The sequence below is a fragment of the Temnothorax nylanderi genome, unplaced genomic scaffold, assembly GCF_030848795.1.
Source record: "Temnothorax nylanderi isolate EJ_2023f unplaced genomic scaffold, tnyl_v1.0 TNYL_tig0055_pilon, whole genome shotgun sequence".
In the NCBI taxonomy this organism is placed as follows: domain Eukaryota; kingdom Metazoa; phylum Arthropoda; class Insecta; order Hymenoptera; family Formicidae; genus Temnothorax; species Temnothorax nylanderi.
Genome location: NW_027249117.1, coordinates 326,453 through 348,298, shown reverse-complemented (window position 1 = coordinate 348,298; position 21,846 = coordinate 326,453). Strand labels below are relative to the sequence as shown.

General features: G+C 42.7%; 1 protein-coding gene across 8 annotated transcripts in view; it reads left to right on the top strand.

Annotated features, from left to right (window-relative positions):
• Window positions 1-21,846, top strand: part of LOC139772932 (protein turtle) — a 270,010-nt gene that overhangs the window by 62,807 nt on the left and 185,357 nt on the right. For 7 of the 8 annotated variants that reach the window (XM_071706991.1, XM_071706996.1, XM_071706989.1 and 4 more), the window contains one exon: window positions 7,413-7,470. The gene's annotated coding sequence lies outside the window, so the exon portion shown is untranslated. Of the gene's footprint in view, window positions 1-5,140; window positions 5,294-7,412; window positions 7,471-21,846 lie in introns of those variants that run through there. The other variant, XM_071706993.1, reaches the window with a different exon arrangement.

Sequence of the window (21,846 nt, the reverse complement as noted above, 5' to 3'; positions counted from 1 at the left end):
ACTAAAAAAAAATTCGTTGTCACGTGAGAAATGAAGTTTTGCAAACCCATTGGGCAATCTTGCATATAATAAATTATTGCCACGTTGAAACCCCAGTACCCCTATCTGTTAATACCGCATACTCCGGAAAAGAAACGTTTAGATTTTTCTATTAAGATTAAATTAATGCTATTTAGATTAGTCTTTCCTTAAGATTATAAATGTTAATACAGAGAGATATAATACGTGAAATTTAAAGAAAGTCGAAGGTCGTACTTGAAACTTTTGCTAGCCTGCAACCCGCGATTGCATCGTTCTTGATTTATAAGCGAAACTAGAAATCATCTCGCTGGGGTGTGCTTACGCCCCTTATCGAGTATGCTATCGCATTGTAAAGCCGTTCTTTCACGTTTTCCGTTCTTGCTATCAGAAGTTCTCTCTCTCCGCACTTTATAGAAGTCGTTATCCGTGTTGCGCAATTGTGTCGGCGGATTCAGTTCGCGTTGTATACACGCGGCCTTTTAGAAGGGGCGTCCTCTCCCTGATGCGAAGATACGCTTCGGCAGGTGCACACATTTGTCCTGCGTTACGTGCATCGCCGTGAGAATACCGAGTTCTACATATAAATAGCGCCATTATCGCAGTCAAGGATAGGTCGTAAAAGCCAACGTGGTCCCTGGTGTTCATATATACGGGCGAGATTAACATGCCTGCTGAATGGTGCTTACTTCGGTGCGGTCTTACGGGGATCGGCCCTTTTCCGATATCTCGCTCTTACGCGCGCATTTTACGCTACTGGAGTATGCTTATGCACTTAACAAGAGCGTATTATGCTCGAGACTACTCTTTTTTCCAATTCGGATGATTTTATCATGAGACTATATGTACTCGAGAACAATAACGAAAGTTCTGTGGAAGATAGAAATTTTTAAGCTAATTACGGTTTACAGTTTTTTTTCCTCTGATATATCTGTATTATTAATGTATAGCATGTTGACGTATAGCACGGCCGCTATTATAATAATATTTGTTATCTAATAAAGATCGATAGAGAGCTAGGGGAGTAAAACTCATTCGGTTAATATCGCAGCGTCAATGCCATGCGGCATATACAACGGTGAAAAACGATTCTAATCATCTCTAATAAACCGAGCGTGCACACAAGCGGGGATAGTTACCGCAAACGCGTTTACGTCAACTGCAGACGCAATCGGTTTATCTGCCGGCATATGGGAGACAATGAAACGACGTATCTCGATCCCGCGACGAGTTGGACAATGGCGATCGCGCCGGTAAATAATCGATATAGGCGTGATCGACAGTGCGCGACAGGATATACATATACCACGTGTCAAGAGTAACGGTCGACGACTCCTCGAGCGCGGAGTGAACGTACTCTCCGTCGCCGTACTGTGAGAATTCGCGATATCGCGATGTTGGTGGGAATCGTGCGTTGCGCATTGTACTCGTTATAAATGCGGCGGCAAGGGGAATTTTTCAGGGCCCTCGGCCCTTTCTTTCCCTCGTGAGCTCCGCGGGGTTTTTTTTTTTCACCGCACGCTCATCTTGTTCTCATAATTAGCGCGATCACCGGTGCGTGTGGAACGTGTGGAGCTCGGCATTTTCGCAACTGACACGACGACATCGTAGGCACTTGTAGATTGTTGCTTAGAACACAATAGAGCGAGTAGAAAACAGCAAAAGCTTCTGCAGAACGAAGCATACTTGGTTTTTTCAGTATATTAGGAGTGCGCGCACGGGAAAAGAATATCGCGAGAGCACTGCGCGCTATAACTCTATATAGATCGATGACGAAATTAAATGACAATAACGGATTAGTTAACAAACAGTTAAAAGGCAAATTATCATCTATCTTTACGCTCTCGCGACGCGGAATGGCGAAACTCGACACTTTTCCGCCAGTCGTGGATATCGCTAATAATTAACGTCGCGTTTTAATGACGTACTATACCTATTGCACGTGGGAATAGTGATTATTATGTTATTGCCGCGCTCCGAAGACACCCACGAGACGAGTTGAATCACCGTCGGATATTACCGCCGGAGACCCGAGCAGAGAGATCCTAAGCGATAAATCCGGTCTCGTTCCTCTCGCCTGTGTCTCCAATTTTCCAGTGTCGCTTCGACTTCATTTCCTTCGAGGACGACGGGGACGCACGGGGGCAGGTAATTCGTTAATCGGGGTGTGTGTACGTGTATAAACTAACCGAGAGTTCGTAAATGTTATCAGAAATCAAGCAGATCTAATTTGCGGTGTACAACTTCTACACTGAGTAATCTCATTACACAATTCGCTGTGTGTTACGTGCAAATTTCATCTGCGGCCTGTTTGCACATTGTAGCACCCATTTATTCTTCCTGGAAATTCTTTATTATAATATTTTAATTCAGTATTATATTGTAATATTTTAATTAGTAATATTGGTAAGAACATACATGAAAATTATGCCTTAAAGCCCGCTCGCGATGAAATAAGGAGAAAAGTTTGCATCGCTGAAGGTTAATTCGCAAAGAGCTGTCAGCGTTTCCAGCAGTTTCAGCGTCATACCGTGGCAGGTATCGACGCGCCGGGGATTACGACGAATTGCGTAACCGCTTGGCTGCGTAAGCGTGTATAATTCGATTTCAAGTTCACGGAGAGAGAAAGCGAGCGAACTCTCGACTCGCGGACGAGCAGCGCGAATGACCCTGATGTAGGCCCCGTGCGAAAGTGAAACGAGGCATTGGTAAAAGTACGCCACGCGAAGTCGTTGTCATGACCGGACGACACACTTACATATTCGTCGAGCCCCTTTGAAAGGACGCGTTGCGGCGCGTAGTGCGATCTGTTTGTACAACTAGTGTAGGTCACGCGAGTAAAAACGAAGTGACTGCTCCAAAGATACATTCACAACGATCCTTTGTCATGTATTTTATTATATAAGATTAGGAATTACGACGGATTCTCGAAAATAACTTGATGTATTTGAATCTATTTAATGTCGTTGAAAGAAATAAATATTTTAAATAAAATCTTTATGATACTAAATCTACTTCAAAATTAATTCAGATCAAATTAGCAAAGAACAATTACGAATGAATACTTACATAAGTGAGCTTGATGAGGTCTTTTCCTTTGATATATTCATCGATACATATTTGGCTTCGTTCGTATTCACGGTACCGTCACTCGTTAAAAAAAAGTTGATTTACGTTCATATTCTTTGCTTGATGGATTAGCAAGAGAAACATTTTTGTTGTATCTAAAGATGTGTGTGTGTGTGTGTGTGTGTGTGTGTGTGTGTGTGTGTGTGTGCGCGCGCGCGCGCGTGTGTGTGACATTTGCAAAAAGTCTATAAAGTACAAAAGTGATACGTTACAATATTTCGTTCTGTCCGAAATGTCGAAATATCTCAGTCCGGCTCTGCTTATATTTTATTGTAGTCACTTGTACTATATAACCAGTAGTTATATGCACGTATGAGACAGCAGCGGGCGGTGCTCACTGCAGGATCCCTTCCTATATACCGTGGGGTGCTATATTTCCTAGCAATGGGTGGTAAAGTTTTTTCCCCTAGCGCACCGTTGTGATATACGGTCAAATCCCCGCGTTTCTACGCTTACGATTTTCATGATACGGTCCCGTACCTCCTTACTAGAAATTTATCGACCAACTTGTAAAATTATTAGCACGGATCCGTGACTCTGTATTTCTCGGCAGCTCGGCGCATGTATCTTCATGAAGCATCCTCTCGATATGAACAGTCGCGACGTCAGGAGAGACTGTAGATCACGAACTATATGGAGGCGATACTTCAACGAAAGATATTTCAAAAGAGGATAACGCGTGCACCCGTTATTAGTTCGCCGAGTCTTTGTGTGCCGTAGCGTGTGGGGCATCGCGGACTGAAGCAAATGGAATGAAACACGGTATCGCGAAAGATGCTTTCGTTTATTTAATTCTATAATATAGTTTCGCCAAACGTTATATTGCATTGCGTACAATGCATCATGCGCAATGACGAAGCGCTTGACGTTCAGTGAATCGTACGAAGTCCAAATGTTTTTTTCAGTCGATATTCATATCCAATTCTTATAAGTAGCTCACACTATATTTAACAGCTATACATTGGAGTGCCACTCGACAAATTGAAAGAAGCAGCGCATCCGACAATGGCGCATCAGTAATTGAGACCGCGAAGAAAGGAGAATAGCAAGCTCTGATGCAAATAGAAGAACGCGCTTTCCTCTTATTCCCTTTCAACTTAGCGCTCGGCATATCATAGGAATATACCGCGAAATGTCGCCGTATAAAAATCACCGAGGACTGATTTTCTGCCGACGATTTACCGACGATCTTATTCTTCTTCCTCCTCGTTGTCATCTCCTCTCAGGGGTAACGTCGGCTTTTTCAGGTTTTAAAGCGGAGAAGAAGTCGGCTTTCTCGGATACAGTAGAAGAGAATTGGGGGAGAAAAGTAATATATATATATATATATATATATATATATATATATATAACTTCTTCTCTTATATATACCTACACACACACACACACACACACACACACACACACACACACACACACACACACACACACACACACACACACACACACACACACACACACACACACACACACACCCACACACCCACACCCACACCCACACCCACACCCACACCCACACACACACACACACACACACACACCACACACACACACACACACACACACACACACACACATATATATATATATAAAAAGAAAGTTGAGTTTTTTCTGCCCTCATCCGATCGTTCTTCGCGAGGCTTTCCAATTAAAAATATAAAACTCCTTTTTTGTGATATACAAAAATACTTGGATTTATTCAGGCTTTGCCGATGAGGATTTCAGAGTTAGCTTTAATGTCGCGGTAATCACGTTAGAATACTGGCTTCTTGTTACGATTGATGTTTTAGAGGCGATAAAACTACCTTTATATAATTTGTTGAAAATAGATGAAGTTGCTAATTAATTAAGCCAATTTTGTATTGCATAAATTACTTAATTGAGTGGCCAGTAGATTTTCCTTACGGTTACGTAATTTAATTTCCAATACTGCGATCATTATTTTATCCCTCCAATTGGAAATAAATTAGAATTTCTTTTAATTTAGTAGGAAGACCGTGAGATCGACATCATAATCGAGAGAGATTTCTCGTCTCGGAAGGGTGGGAAAGGGGCGCGTATAGCACTCGACGCAAATGCTTGCATCCGATGTCTGGCACTCACCCTCCCGGCTTTCTGATCCTCGGCTGGAGGCTAATTAACGAGCGTAAGTAATGCGTGTAATTAAAAGGGAGGGAAAATATATTGCCAAGCCGGTGGTATCGCGAAGAAACGACAGGAAAACTGGTTGGTGCCACTTAATGGCCTCTCCTCGCGTGCCCTCCTGGGATATGTTCTGGGATGTCGGAGAGTGTGTGAACGTCACAGTCACATGAACGCAGATCGAGCTCGTTGGTGAATCCGCATTGGCGTAATTCCTAATATTTACGCAATTCGCGCACTCATCTCTTGCAATCATGCTTGAAATTTATTCATGATATTCCTCGTATGAAGTAATTGCACTTTCTTCATTACGTTGTTTAATAAAATTTCAACAAAGATTTCGTAGCTTCACCTCTATGCGTGTCACAAATTATACATATGTCGCATCATATTACAGTACAGTGTGCATTAGGATATATGCTATTTCTGTGCGCGTGCTTCATATGATTTGTGCGACATAGGAAATATTATAAATATTAATTCGAAATGTTGCCTCCCGCGCTTACTGTGAAATTCATTAAAATTTCCTTCGCTATTATGTGAAATTAAAATTAGAGAAATTAAAATCAGCAAAATTAAAATTAGCTCATTGACTACAAAGCGCGTATCATACTTGGGAGATCGGGGAGGATTCATCTCCAAAAATTACGATCTCCCCGTTTCCGCCCCGGATCGCATCGTATTCCGTAGATTCGACTGTGCCGTCGGAGTTTCGTCTGTCAGGATTTAATTTATGATAGGATCCCAACGCGAGTGGTATTAAAATCTATAATGAATGAGCGAAATGAATTGCACGTGCGCCTCGCGTTTAGTTGCACCAGGTTCTTGCGATTTCCGTTTTGGGACTACAAGGGCCATGCGAGAAAATTAATTTTGCCGGAACTTCCGCGTTCCGGTTCGTCTGTGACTTCGTTAAAATAAACGGCATTACATTTGAGCATGAATTATCATTTGTATGAACATTATAGCGAGATACTTTCTTTATGAGTAAAATGAGATGTTTGATACGTAATGAGACATCTGTTGTTTACGATTTGGAAAAAAAAAAAAAAAAAAAAAAAAACTTTTTTTTATTCAAATGGCATTAATGCAGTCGCGTAAAATAGACGCTCGAGCTTTAAGAAAACAGCGGCGCTATTTCACGCGAAATTAAAGTGTTCTTCGAGGAACTTTCAAATTCCCGTCCGACGGAAGGAGCGATTTTCCCCGTGCATTTTCGTTGCATCCATTGCGATTCGCTCGGCCGCTAAATATTCCAACGGAGAAAGATTTCCGCTGAGAGGATTTCGAATTCGCCAGTTGCCGGATGTGCTGATTGTTTTCACGAGGATTTCCATCGCAAACTGCTCGTTTTCCGTCTACGGGACGTTGAAGAGCTTTTGGCGGCTTTGTCGAATGAAAAATCAATTAACGCACTGCCATTCTCTTCTCGCACGTATAAGGCCATTAATGATGTACTTTCTGGAAATATCTGGAGATATTGATATTACTATTGGTCATACTACGATATCATTGCTTTAACTATAATAATGTCGTGTTTACTAACATTATCATTTTTTGTGTGGGGGATGAAGAATATTTTTTATATATCCAGCTTGAATCCTTTTTCAAACATAATCGATTTTGGTTATGTATGTCATTCATAATTATAGAGGTTTCGATATCAAATTTATTAACGCTAGAACCAACAAGGGAGTCAAAATGATCCGTTTGACATTTCTAAATAATTTATTACTCATTTTTAAAACATCTTAATTTCTGAAATTTTTCCTGACTTTTATTGAAATTATATGTGTGATTAATTTTATTAATTTGTTTTTTCTTTTTCTCTTTTTTTCTAAGATTTCTTCGGTGGAAATAAATGTAAATTAATCTGTGGTAGTTCTAGTTTTAATATAATTAAGTGCGCGCGCGTGCATGTGGTGTGTGTGTGTGTGTGTGTGTGTATCGATTTACGAATATAAGGCATAAATATGCTTCGGCACATGTTTCCAACCATAAGTATCTTTACCTAAGCCGCAATATCGTAATTATAAGTCGCGTAATTAACGTGGCTATAATTAACGATCGAGCGGTTACTTTACTTACAACATACTCAAGTTCCTTTTCTTTCTGTGTTTAAGAACTCGGATACCTTTTGAGAGGGGCTTTCGCTTCGTCGACTTGGAGTGACGTACACCGGTGAGTATCCTAAATCCTATAATAGGATTATAAATTGTAAACGCGGCTGCAAGAAACGAGCGTCTCTTCCCTTCTCTCCCCCTCCCCTCCCTCTCTCACTCTCTCTCTCTCTCTCTCTCTTGCTCGCTCGCTCGCTGCCCATTCTCTCCCTATCGACAATATAGCACCGCGCTTAATTCCCAAGGTGGTGTTTAAAGAGCGGCGAAACGCCGAAATTGCTGGTAATTAACGCGAGCCTCGGCTGCGCTCTCGCCCGTTCCAGGATCGAAATCAAATCGACCGTGGCCGCAGCCAGCCGATTTATTTCGTCCTCCGCCAAACTATGTACGCGAAATGGAAATTCGTATCGGACATAGGCGTCAAGTGTTTCACTCGAAAATTTTCCAGTCGCTTGTAACATTGAAATATTTCAAAATTGATACCTCTGATGAACAACGTGGAATGTGTTTTCAAATCAAATTTGAAGAAAATTTTGATGATACTTTATAAATACTTCCTAACCACTAGAATCTCTTACGAAAGGAGATATCCAACAAAGAAACATTCTCAACGTTACCGTTTCATCTTGATTCCTCGCAAAGAGCACTGAAAGCGCCTGAGAATGCATTATAGGAAAACATATTATGGAGACCCCACGTACTCCTGAAACATTCGACCGCCGTTTCGGCGCCTATGATATTGGAATTACGCGTTCGTACGTGTGTATGTGTGTATATTATGTTGCAGCCAACACGCCCGCGTTTACGTTCATCTTACACACATGTACAAGCGAGACGAAACTTATACGTATGCGCACGCGCTCGCGAATACATTCTTTTCCACGATATCAGTCGCGCAGTTCGCTCGCAAAAAGGGCTCCGCGAAATCAGACTCGGTGTCGGGACATACGTTCCACGTACATATCTCATTCCTATAGCGTCACTCTCGGACTCTCGAGACCGTGTTCGCTCGCTGCTTCAAGCGGATTGAGACTTCTCGTCGGCGGCGAAACCCAAAAGGGACCGCTGATGCGCGCACACACACGGCCGCGGAACGCTGTACGTCTGTCGCAAGTATGGGGAGGCTTCTCCTTTCCCCATCGCGGTCGAATAAATATTTTTCCAGCGGAACGAAGCGCGCGTATGTCGCTCGCGAAAGACTCGTTCTCGACGAGACTCGAGGATAATATTGGCATCGTTGAAACGACATGAGACCTTCCTTCTGCCTGGAGACATCTTTTCCGTTTTTACATCCCGCGATGGATACGCTTGTGTGTGTGCATGTCTACTTAGACGTTCGTAGAATATCGCTGGACCACGCAGCTTCCACTGAAGATTGCTATTGATATCCGCTTGTTGACGACGCCACGTCGCGGAATAGAGTCGTGCGTCGATCTGATTGTCAACAACAAAACTTATCTATTAACAATGTACCTGTTGTTAATAAAATAAAATACATGTGTTCACTGCATACTCGTGGTTCAGACACGATTTAAAATTAAAGTTATATTTTGTCAGTCATCTATTAATGTCTCTCGATGAAACGTGAATGATAAAACGTTGCCGATGTTTTCGGCTGTGTCGCATTTCATCATCTCGTTGCCCGACGCCGCGTTCTCTGTGTTCCCGTCAGCAGCGGGCAAAATAAGCGGGGTAAAATTTTTGCGCCGACGCGCGACGTCGCCGCAAGTAGACTTCTTTCACCGCGAACTGAATGCAAGCATCAGCGACACGGCGGTTGAGGGAAAAAAGGGTGTCTCGGTGGAGTTAGCGTGCTTAATTGAAATCAACCTCGCGTCGCGTCGCGTCGCGGCGGAGAGTTCTTTGCGCCTGAGTAGACGCATAGGACAGACGTGGAAAAAAAAGGGACGGACGACGTTTCGGGAATAAATGAGAAAATGGTTTTCCGCACTGGGGAATTAATCAAGCCACGAGCTCGGGATGTATGGAACAGGCGTGGTTGAATGACCGGTTAAAAAATATTGTTAGATAATCGGATTCATTTTTTTTCTTCTTTTCTCAAAAACAAGTTTGAAACAAAAATCCGCAAACGGATTTATCTCGTTTCAACACGCGTAGCGAGACCCGTGTGTTATCTCTGTCGTCCGACGGCGATCGACGAGGTAACTTTTCTTTGAAGGTGCAGTTTTCTCTCCTCTCGTTAAAGCTGCACCGAGCATCTTATTTATTCATGCACGCTGCAGCTGGTCTGCGATTACCGGGAGAGACGGGGAATCGGTACGGAAAATAATTTAAAGACGAGTAAATCCCTAAGCTGGCCCCTCGGCTAAGCTTTGCATGCCCCGACTTCATTTAAATGCAGCTCCGCTGCATTTAATTGGTTATTTACATTTTGTAGCGCGCCCTCCGCGCCTTTTCAACGATTAAAAACGGCTTTTCACGCGTGTCACATATCGCATAACGAGTATACGAATGATATCAGCAACCGAAATGCAAATAGCCGATGCCGCTTAACAATTTGCAACAGTTTGCAATTCACTGGCGGAGCGAGCCAGTTAGCGAAATTGGGGACCTCCAAAAAGCCGACCGTTCGTCGATAATAGGTTCTTTCCATTTACATCAAAACTCAGATAATTCTCACTTGTGACGTGGTTCTATCCTTTTTGGCAATTAATGAATAATAAAGACAGAATGACATCACAAGTGAGAATTATCTGAGTTTTGATGTAAATGGAAAGCAACTATTATTATATCGTCGCTTTATCCGTTGATTTTACGAAGTACCATTTTCTCTCAAAAACCTGTGTGAACTTCCAGAGGCCCTTTCACGTACTTTCTTTCTTTTTCCTCTGTTTTTGTTTTCCTTTTTTCTTTTCTCTCTCTCTCTCTCTCTCTCTCTCTCTCTCTCTCTCTCTCTCTCTCTCTCTCTCTCTCTCTCTCTCTCTCTCTCCCTTTTTTCCACGTTTGCTCGTTCCGAAGTCCCGTTTCCACGTTACTCCTTCTCCGCCGCGTTTCCGCAAGCCGGTAATATCGGCGATATATTAAAGTCGAGCCGCATTGTGTGTTCGAATATATACCGGAGGTAGAACGATCAATCGAACCCGGTCAGACGCAAAAGGCTTTCGCGGAACGGATATACCTGTCTCGAATGCCGCGGGAAACGGACGATTCTTTCGCGCGATGATGCGCCCTGACACCCACATCCTCGTAAATATTTTCAATCGCGTTTCCCGATCGCTGTGTGACGTTCGCGAGATTCGATCGCGCGGGTCCACGACCGAGCGCGGATCGTCCGACGCCATTTTCGTCCTACAATAATGTCGCGGCGGGACGTATCTATGTATGTATTTCAATGCAAATTTTATATCAATCAAACGGATTTATCTCCCACCCCTCTCCCCCGTGGTACATTATCGAATAATATTGTTGCAGGACATCATTCAATACTGTCATGCGAAATCTTTTTCAAATCGCGAATATGTGTGCGTGAACATCCGAGAAACGGAGAACGAATATCCAAGGGAATATCGCAAGATAAACGGAAAGAAATGTTGAACTCTGTGCTGTCGGCGAAACGTCTGTCTGCGTTACAGTGTGTTAAAGACGGTGTTCCCGTACAGCTTGAGTCATGTAACTCCGTTTCTCGCGCGTCGTCTGATTTACATTCTCACTTCGCCCGCAACGTCTTTCCGCATCGGCGCGACGTGCAGCGAGCGCGCGCACCGAAAGCGGTAACGCTGACTGTTTGCACGCGTGAACCGGCATATAAAGTGCGAACACGAGCAAAACTCGTTGCGTCTCCTTCACCGCATCTTCCACGCTGCATCGTTTTCCGAGGGGCCCATTGTGCTTAACTACACTCTTCGCTTTTCATAGCGTTGATTGTTTCCCTTTCTTCCTCTTAACTGCGGTTAAGAGGAATGGAACTCTGCGTCGCGTGATTTACAATCGGTGATGTAAATCAATGTAACGGTTAACGGTATCGCACATCCGGTATTTAAAAGAGGTTGTTACATTCTCGATTGATTGAAAAGAAAGAGCGGGAATTTGTCGCACGAGAGAATAGACTTTTCGAGTTATTGAAGGATAATGCGAGAAACGCGAATATCTGATGGCCATCTTGATCTCGCATGATGTACGAGCGCAACCTTATATACGCGCTGTATACGCGTATAGTGCTAACGTACAAAGCGTATATTGCTTATATTCCCAGCACACCTCGTGCCTTTTGCACGGGCAGGAAAAATACAGTAAGGACTCTTTTCCGAGCAAAATGCATCTAGCTGTACACGCGACTCACTTACCGCTTCTCGTTGACATCGATGTCTCGATGTTGAAAGGAGACGCGAAACTAAAACAAATAATGACGATAGAATTGATGACGATAGTCTCTCATCTTCTGTTGAATCCAGGTCTTGTTTTTCGTATATACAATTTTCTCGTGTAGAAACGACAGTGATCTTTTATTTTACGATGTACGTGCTCCTCTTGGCGAGGACTCTCCGCGTCCTTAACATCCCGCCGTCCTCCCAATATCGCGTCGTTCACAGCCTTTCACTCGAAAATCGCCGGATGCACCGATGAAAATCTCAGGAGTCGAGTATAGTCGATATTGTCAAAGGTGCGGAGGGTATGCAAGCTTCCTGGCACTTACCCCCGCGACGTTACGATCTCCGCGGGGATGGAGTACAAGATTGGTCCGGATGGCAGGGGCGCGTGAAAGTCGATAGATTCGAGTATAGACGCATTCCGCGCGATATAGTACGCGATATTGCTCAGTGCCGGCTGGGGAGGGAGGGGGTGTCAAAATGCGGAGGAAAGGTGAATGCGCGGAGCTCGTGTGCAACGTCGGACGGGGCTGAGAAAGCGGGGAAATGCGAGAGAAAAGGGAAACGGGGGAAAAAGAGAGGGAAAGAAGTAAGCACGAATATTCTACGACGGAGTTTATTCGCCATTTTATGCATTCGTGACGTGCACTTTTATGCATTCACTTTTACGGGCTGGAAAGCGACTTCTTACTCCTGAAAGTATGGGAAGAAGAAAGGGGACGGAACTGGGACGAAAGATGGTGAAAGATGGCTGGATGGCGAACTTAGCTTTGGGTCTATTGTCTCTTATTCCTTCTTTCGTTTCTATCATTCACTCATGGAATAGTGAAGTAGTCAATGAACAGGCACGAATGAATGAATATTCAATCAAATGCTTACTTCTGTGTTGTGTTTCGTATAATATCTATACAATTATATATTTGTTAAAAGTAAAAGAGACAAACGTATGCACGTGTTACCAATAATTTTCTTAATTATCATATATTTATCGATGAAAGTAACTTTTACTTAAAAGAAGAATTCAAATTACCTAAATGTAGCCTTAATATTGCTGACGCGAGGATTATTCGTTTTTTGCGATAAACGGCGCGCGGCAGCCTCGAGCGAAGAATCGTCTTGTTGATTCGCGTTTTCTCATTAACTGCGAATAAATAGAGCTGAGACAAAAAAAGGAGCTTTATTAAATGCGGAATTGGGCCCGATTGGAGGATCGGGCAAATAATAAAATGAATCGATCGCTTCGGCCGCGAGATCGTAAGGGTGTCGCGAGAGAAGGGAAAAAGTCACGAAACATTCGGTAATCGATCAGGGTGCTCCAATATCGTGGGGTATGAGCCGAGTTCGCGGCAGGGTCATTAAAAGCCGACCCCTCGAATGATTGTTCGCTGAAATTTATTGCTTCGCGTGGCGCGCGCTGAATTCGAAATTTCGCCGAGAGGCTCACGCGCGGCGAGAAACGCAATACGTAAAAAACGTGAGGCTTCGAGCCCGCGCGCGTTTCCTTATAAATTACCGCGTGTTCCTGGGAAGATGCCACTTACAGCAAGGTTAACGTAATCGGCATCGCTTTCGGGAAAGTCGTTATCTCGGTGGAGGGAAAAGTAAGGAGACAATGGGACGGCTTTTATTTTATAAGTAGCACGTTACGGACTAACATAATTGCGCTCTCACGGTCAGCAGGAAGGCCGAGTTTGACGCAACGTCTTCATTGTTCTCCCTTTCCTTTGAGGCGGGGATATAAGGTTACTTTTACTAGTTGCGCGAGACTCAGGTGCATCGCGCACACCCGCACGCGTGTGTATTGACGTAGATCGCGACCACTTCCGGTATCAAAGTATGGTTTCTTCTTGTCGCGTCTTCGTATTCGCGCTTCACCTTCGCTTTTGTAGTCGTGTTTCATCCGAAGACCCACGAGTATCCCCCAAGTAGATATTCTCTTACGCGAGTGACACCGACAAGAAGCTCCTGGGAATGAAAAAGACACTGCTTATAGTCGTAACAAAAATGCACTTTTATAATTTCGTTTACCGTGTTAGCAAAAGAGAAAGTCTATAAAAACTTACACCCTGCCCAGTAAAAATAGGCCGTAATCTATGTTAATCGTAACCTATCTATCTAACTTAATCTACTTAAATAACAGATATAATTTCACGTAATATAACTGAAACAAGTAACGACAGATATATATATAAAGGCAAGATTTATATTTTCATTACGGGGATTCTGATATCGTTCGAAGAGGCAAATCGCAATCCCGGATGCGACTCGTAGCTGCCCGATTAAAATCACATAAGGACGCCGATTACGCGCGATCGTGTTTTTAACCGACGACGCTCGTTACGGTTCAGCGTCAATCGAACGGAAGTATAAAAGAGAGTTTCTAGGAACAGAGCATTCCCGCTCTTTCTCTCTCTCTCTCTCTCTCTCTCTCTCTCTCTCTCTCTCTCTCTCTCTCTCTCTCTTTCTTCGCGTTGATTTTCACGTTGGTACCGGACAGACTCGAAAGTGAGAAACTGTGGGAAAGAAAAAAGGAGCAAATAAGAGGGTGGATGGTAGGTGCGCCGAACGACCGGATGGATGGAAGAAAAAGAGGAAGTAACACGTGCAAAACGACCGGCGGAGAGAGAGTTCGCCCTTGCGATTCTCGCACGTTACTGCGGACGCACCGATTCGAGTCCGGTCGACTGATTCTTCTTCCTCCTCTCCTCGTCGTATCACGGGAGGGAATTTTCTATCGCAACGGATGCGGGGGGAAATGACGTGGAAAATCGGAAGGAATGCCCCATCGGCCCATTGCACCGCTTTTTTTCCCTCTCAATCCTCTCTATCTTTCATTCTAACTTTCTACATCTTCATTAGGCATGTTGCTATTATAATTATAATCGCTATCATAAATTGCAATGATAAAGTCCGAATGTAATATGTTTATATCTATGTATCACCATTTTTTATATATTACAATTTTTTGATATTTTATACATTTAAATATTGTATCTTTTCTTTTTTGACGTATTAATTTAATTTACGCAGATATTAAATGTATTATGACGAGAAGTTTATATATAGAATACAAGAAATTATTTATATATAGAATAAAATTGACTCTTTTTGAAATTTTGTTACTTGTAATCAACTTAAAGTTGCGCTACATAACAGTAAATTTTTATATATGTAATAAGATGTTTTTTAACAATTAAAATTTTATTGTCAGCATAACTGCTAGAAAATAAAGATTTAAACTTGATATAAAATTATCTTTTATATCATCTTTATTATCTTTTATATAAAAAAACTATATATAATCTTTTTTTCTTCTGTATACAAGATTTTGTTCATAATATTCAGCACGCATCTATATCTTCATTTCTCTCGTTCGGCTACTTTTCTTCCGACGATTTTTATTTTTACTCTCGTGACCCACACTCGTTAACGATGAGAATTGCTCGCTTCTTTGCGGTCGACCATTATCCTGACTGGTCAGCGTCACGGATGCACTCACGAGCGTGAATGTACGACGTACATGTGTATCCGGACAACTAGTTTGTCGGTTCATCTCTTATATATATTTCGCCTAGTTAAATTTCCGTCATTGTGTTATTTTCATTGTGTTATCTTAACTTTTAAATGCCACACCTCTCAAGAATCTCGTAAATGACACATGGGGTCTAAAAGACCCCAGCATGAAAAATGTCTCCTTACTTATTGATTTTTTGATATTTAGTTATGAAAATTATTTTCAATGTTGTTCAAGGCTTAGAAAAGAGAATAAAATGCTTATATTGTTAAAATTTTAATTTCAACATAGTATAAAAAATTAAGATCGCCAACAGTTAAAATGTTGGCTCCAAAATCAAAAAAATAAAAAATAATAAATAAATAAATATGAGCTCCATATTGGCGGGAACATTTGAAAATATATCATTCTAAAGGGTCTGGGGTCCGCTGGACCCCGGGTGGCATTTAAGGGTTAATATGAAGTAACGTACAAAAATTATTATCATTAAATATATTATTATATCGTTATCTATATAATGACATTGAGGTAAACGTGACGATATTATTTAATGATAAGATGTTATCAATTTAGTAATTAAATTTATTTAAAAGTGTTCTCTCAACGTTAACAATTGCGGTATGAAATCCGTTCGGGATACTACGTGGCAACGGGAGAAAGAGAAATATAGTCTCGGCGACAAAATCGGGTTGGGGGTGTACGAGAAGCTTTCGAGAAAGAAACAAATGGCACCTTCGTGGCTCAATCTATCGGCTCATTTGAATAAGTCGAACGTCGGATGCATTCCTGCCGTAGCTTCTTCCTCTCTTCTCTCCACTGTGTTTTTCTCTCTCCCTCTCTCTTTTTTTCTCCTCGTTTTCTGTCTCCGTCTGTCTCGCATCTTCGCCATCTTCATCGCCCTCGAAGCTTCTATTCACCCCGTCGTCCCCCACAAGGGCTGCCCCCGGATCTTCGATAGTGGTAGTAGCGTCGACGTCTTTGCACAGTACTTTAAACGTCTCTTGATGGAAATCGCTATTATGCCATCGGTTTTACCCCCTTCCGCGAGTCAATTCTTTCGAAAGGCTTGATTCTCGATAGCTGCAGCTCTTCGCCTCGCTTTCATTTGGCCGCCGACAGATCCTCTGTTAGGATACATTCTCTGGAGATATAAGATATAGTGCGGTAGGCATGTCGATAATAATTAAAATATACAAGTTGGTTTAATTCCCAGATGTCTTATTCTCTATCCATTTTCGATCTCTCAGTTTCGCCAACAATGAACAACTTCTGTTTCAAAAACCAATACAAATATTATTCTATCTACCTTTTTGAATTAAGGAGAGCAATTGGCTTATTGTTGGACGTAATCTATAAATAACTTGGCTATTATCGCGGTTAATTTCGAAAGAAACTCAATTACTTGATGAATTTCCTTTGAAATACTTTGTATCGATAATTTTTCTAGCATTTTATCGTTGTGTCTGGTTAAAGTGCTTCTCGGTTCGTTAATCCTTTTTCGTTTTTCATAGGAAAGCACGCGCGCGTATTCTCATCTCTCCCTTTATTGGCCGTTTTACGCGCGCGTGATTTTATGGTGGAAGTAGCTTTGGCTAGGTACGAGATTTAGGAAACGGATTTTGGATGACGACGAGGCGGAGGCGGAAGTAATGTTGAAGAGGCGGGCGGAAGCTTTTCGAAAGTTTCCATCGAGATTTTGTGTCGACTTCCTCGCGGAGCGTTCACAGCCCACGATGGGATCTTCCACGCGAAGAAAACACGTGGCTGCATCGAGTTTTCGTCCGTTGGGAATAGAATTTTTCTCGGCTCCTCGATATATCACATCTTGAAGTTTTGGGAAGTTCGGAATGCTTCACGAGGGAGTTCTGGGAGAAATCGGAGAAATCATGTATTGCGATGAGGGGCTAGGCATCTTCTACGTCGTACGTGCGAAATCATCGTAGACTCGATGACTATTATCGCTGTTGGAATATTTTTTGTAACAAATGAGCGATTTCTCAGAGAAACATTTTTGCATTAACGCGATTGCGTTTCCGTAAAATTTGCATTGCGATGCTAAAAAACCTCGGTTCTTACTTATCTATTTTTATATCTATATTTTTCACCATTTGCAAAATATATTACAGTCATCGATTTACCTTATCTATAATCGCATGATACTATCTTGGTACTTTCAACGCATTAAAAAAAAACAGTTATAATTCTTTTTTATAAATTATGAAATAGAATAGACACAATATTTAAGCAGCGAGAATTAAACTACTATTTTTTGGCTGAACAAGATGCAGTAAATATGTTTGTTTCTTGGGCAAGATATAAGTGTCGCTGATAACAGGCGGACACGCGGTATATTTGCGAACCAGCGAGAGTACAAGTTTTATTAAAGATATCTTGATCGCGATGCTCGATATGTATGCAACGAATAAACTATAAAGCACTCTTGGGTGTCTCCGGTGGATTTCATGACGAAGCCAGTCGCGCCGCGCAGCCGCGTCCGTTCGCGTCGGAAAATAAGTATCCGCCTCGTATTACCGGGGGATCCCACGGGAATTGTAAAACGGAAGGCGGGTCGCGATAATTCTGTAGGTGTCGAGAGAGGATTCCGTGCTCGCGGCGAAATGGCATATTGGCCGAGTGCCCATGTGTATCCTCAGCGCGAATCGGCGCGGCTAGAACCGTCGCGGAAGAAAAGAACTGTGGACGCAATTTTTTCTCCAGATAGATTCTTCCTAATCGAAGAATTTCTACGGGATAATCCCGATAAGCTCCTTTTTCTTCACTAATAACGGACGTTATCTTTAATCCGAGATAAACGGAGAAGGATCACAAGAGTGTTGTGAAAAAAATTGAAAAAATATAACTTTGACAGTCTTTGTGTGACGAGCAATGAAATTTTATCATGACACTTGTAGCCAGCCGATCATATGGAATTCAATTGTATTCAGAACCTACAGGTAAAAGCTATATTAATTAGTGTCGAGGCGAGAATGAGAAATGACACTTTTAGAGTAACATTTTAACCCTTCCTGGGTTAATCCTAACATTTTAACCCGGATCAACTCCTTTTCCACTCGCCTTTTCCCTTCACGAATCTCCGTTTTTGGCCTCCCTCCGTGACGACCTCCGGGCATTGTTAAGTTTTCCAGCTCTCTTCCCATTCGCTTGTCAACTCCTGCAGAGGTGGCCAGCGCCCCGAATGGTTTCTGCTTTGTCTTCCACGGCCAAACATGTAGTGTCAAGCGGCCCACCGCCAGTCTCGGCTTTGCTCTTCTCGCGCTCTAATTGCACCGCTTTAGCTCAGTTTATCTTGATGTAACTGTTTCCAAATTCTACTTCCCTGTCTGTTCTACTGGCTTAACACATTGGACGTTGTCCCGTAGAATTAGACGTCGGTGGACTAGACCATAAAGTGAAAAAATATACGAGTTGAACAAAAAAAAATCTCAAAGTTCGGTTTTACACTTCCGAAAATAGTTACGATCCAAATAAATAACACATATGTATAAAATTAAAGACACAAATTATTTAAATTTCAAGTTTCTGTTAATTCTTTCGCAATTTGTTCATTTAACTATTTTAACTATTACATTATAATATCGATTTCTTTTCTTTCATTCTAATTTTCATTTTTACGCAGTCGATATGAATCGATGTGTCACACGCCATAATGTATCATCGATAATTTTGATTTGTCGACAAACGTTTCTGCATTGCGTCTGCGATGTAAATCATGATAAAATAATTTTTTTTTACGTCGGCGATACGGCATACTTTCAAAATTGGCGATTTATTTTAATCAAGACACGTTGGTGAATATTAATTAAGGAAAAAGTGGGAAAAATATGAGAGATTCCCTCGACAGCGACGTTTCAATTTATCTGTTTAATTGAAAAGTGAACGATTTACATGTACTTTCATGAGCATGTTATTTTATTAGTCCATAAAGCGAACGATAAAAAATTTTACGTAGATATTTTTCGGAAATGACAGCATCAGTACACACACACACGCGGACAAATTTCTCTCTCTTCCTTTCTTTCACGTGCACGATAATTTTGTTAAAATAAAATGACCGGAATTTTTATGCATTTATTTTCACAAAAACCGTTTAGTTTTTCAGAATGAGAAAAATATGATTACTCGATTTTTCTACTTCACGATCTCGTTATTATCTGAATTAAAATTGAAATGCAATTTTCTGGACATGTAATTGAACGAAATGCGAAAAAATATCTGTTTACGTCAGTCGCGGCGATTGAAGCCTCGCCATCGATTGGCGCTCAAACTCGATACCCCGTTCTCCTCGCCTTTCACGTCACGTCGTGTTTAGGAGGGATGGAGAAACAAGAGACGATAGCACTTCTTCTCTTCTCTTTTTCTTCTCGTTGTCTTCTGCATGTGCCTGGTATGAGGAGGCGGCGGCGACGGCGGCGACACATATTTTATTTTATAGAAAGTATGGTCACACAACACATACACAACTCTGTATGGTTGCTCTCTTCTGTAGCGAGCGGAAAAAGGGGATGTTGGTAGGGTTGGGTTGATGGCTCTGGTACTTCGAGCGCCAGCATCGACAAGGGGCCGGCGCTCTCTCGAGGATCGTTATTCACAACTATTCCCGACTAGTTCGTGCGAGGTGCGAGAATACAGGTTGGTCAGCCTCGAGCTACGACGACTCTGTTCTATTATTCAGCCGTCCTCGAAGAGATCGGACCCTGTGATGGACGGACAGACGGAGATAGAAAAAGAAGAGAAAGAGAGAGAAAATATAGACACAGAGCCCCGTGATTCTTTCGACGCCATCGGGAAAGTCTTGAGGCCCATACTTGCTTTTCCTTCGGTCTCGTCTAACGTCTTTCATTTTTCAATCCGCTCGCGAGCATTCGCGTGCGAGAAGTGGCGATTGAGAAATGGTGCGCGCTGTTACTTACTATGAAAAGCTCGCCGGACGCCATCATCCAGTCTTTCCTTCCCAAACCATCGTGGAAATGTCTGATAGCAGGATGTTATCTTCTAAGTTGTTACAAAAATAAGGTATTGTTTACATTTAATTCTGTGCATCGGTACATCCCGATTTCGCAAATATTTTCCTATCATCGAATAAATCTCCCGGAGGCTGCTCCATGTCTTTGGCTTCAGCTTGAGCAACAATGCAGTGACATGTCTCAATGTCTCTTACTCGATAGAGATTCGACCGAGAGACTCGGCCGCATGCCGAAGACAACAATTTCTCGGATGTGTCGCGTGTTTTCAGTCACATATTTCAGTCAACGCGACAGCGAGCACGTAGCGTAAAATGCGTCACGGTCAGCGAGCGCCTCTACGAACGTTGCTGACGCCGTATACTCGGTAGAGGGTGGTCGGTGGTTAAGGGTAGAAGTGATATATACACGCGACCATTGCCACTGTACATTCCGTCGGAAGTTACATGGTTTCATGGTGAAATACCGAGACTCGGAACACTCCTCTCTCTCTCTCTCTCTCCCTCCCTCCCTCCCTCCCTCCCTCCCTCTTTCTTTTTTCTTTTCATCGTCCTCTTTTTTTATCTTCCATTCGCATTCTTTTTATCGGTCTCAGCCTCTCCACTTCTGTCTACTCTATTCTCCCTTTTCTACTTCTTCTTGCTTCTTGCTTTATATTATTTTATTCCTCCCTTTCGCATCGTCCAGTTTGTCTCCATCCTCCTTCGATGTTCCCTCTTCATCTCTTTCGCGTGTGATATCATCTCTTTCTCCAACTGGACGAGGATAATGTCCGCGCAACCTTTGCCCCTGGGACCGACTCTTTCGTTTTCCAGCGTACGTACCATCGCGTGACAGCCCATCGCGCCTTCTCCTCTTCTTGTTTCGCGAAGTGAACAAGGCCCCGCACGAATGGAATTTTACGTAGGGTATGTTCGTAAAAATGCGACGACGCGACGCGACGCGACGCCGCGCCGGGGATGAACTTGGATTATGGAAATGCTCGGTAGCAGTTCTTTTTTTTCCCTCCGTGCCTCGGAAGAGCGACCGACATTAACGAATCCGCGTGTTGGAACGTGTTTTTAGCTGATCTGGATTTAACGCGAAACAAGAGCAGTTCCGTGCTCGTTCGTTAATCGGTTCCCCGACATGGCTCGGCGTTATCCCGTGAAATATTCGCGATAGCGTTGCATGCTAAAGAGGGTCACGTTTACGTTAAGAGATCACATAATACTAGGGGGAGATCGGGTTTTCAGCGTGGCGCTGTGTGAATCTCAACGATACATCTTTTTATAGGTGCGTTCGGGGAGACGCTATTAGCGCTGACAACGTCATTCTATCTCTGTTTCTGTTACTTACTGAAAGTTGAACAAGGACAGAGCACGCTCATAGCGGTAAAAGCGCGCTCCCCGAACCCAGCCAAAATGTCACTGTTCGCCGCCGAGTATTTTTTTTTATTTCCCGGACGAAATCGCGTCGTATGTGCGGAACGTTTCACTGATTCCGTAATCGAACAAACGAACGCGACGGTCGACGGGCTAAAAAGTTACGCCGCCTATGAACGACGCGACGCGACGCGACGTGACTAACGGACGTGAACAATTTTATAACTGCGACATTATCGTAAAAAATCT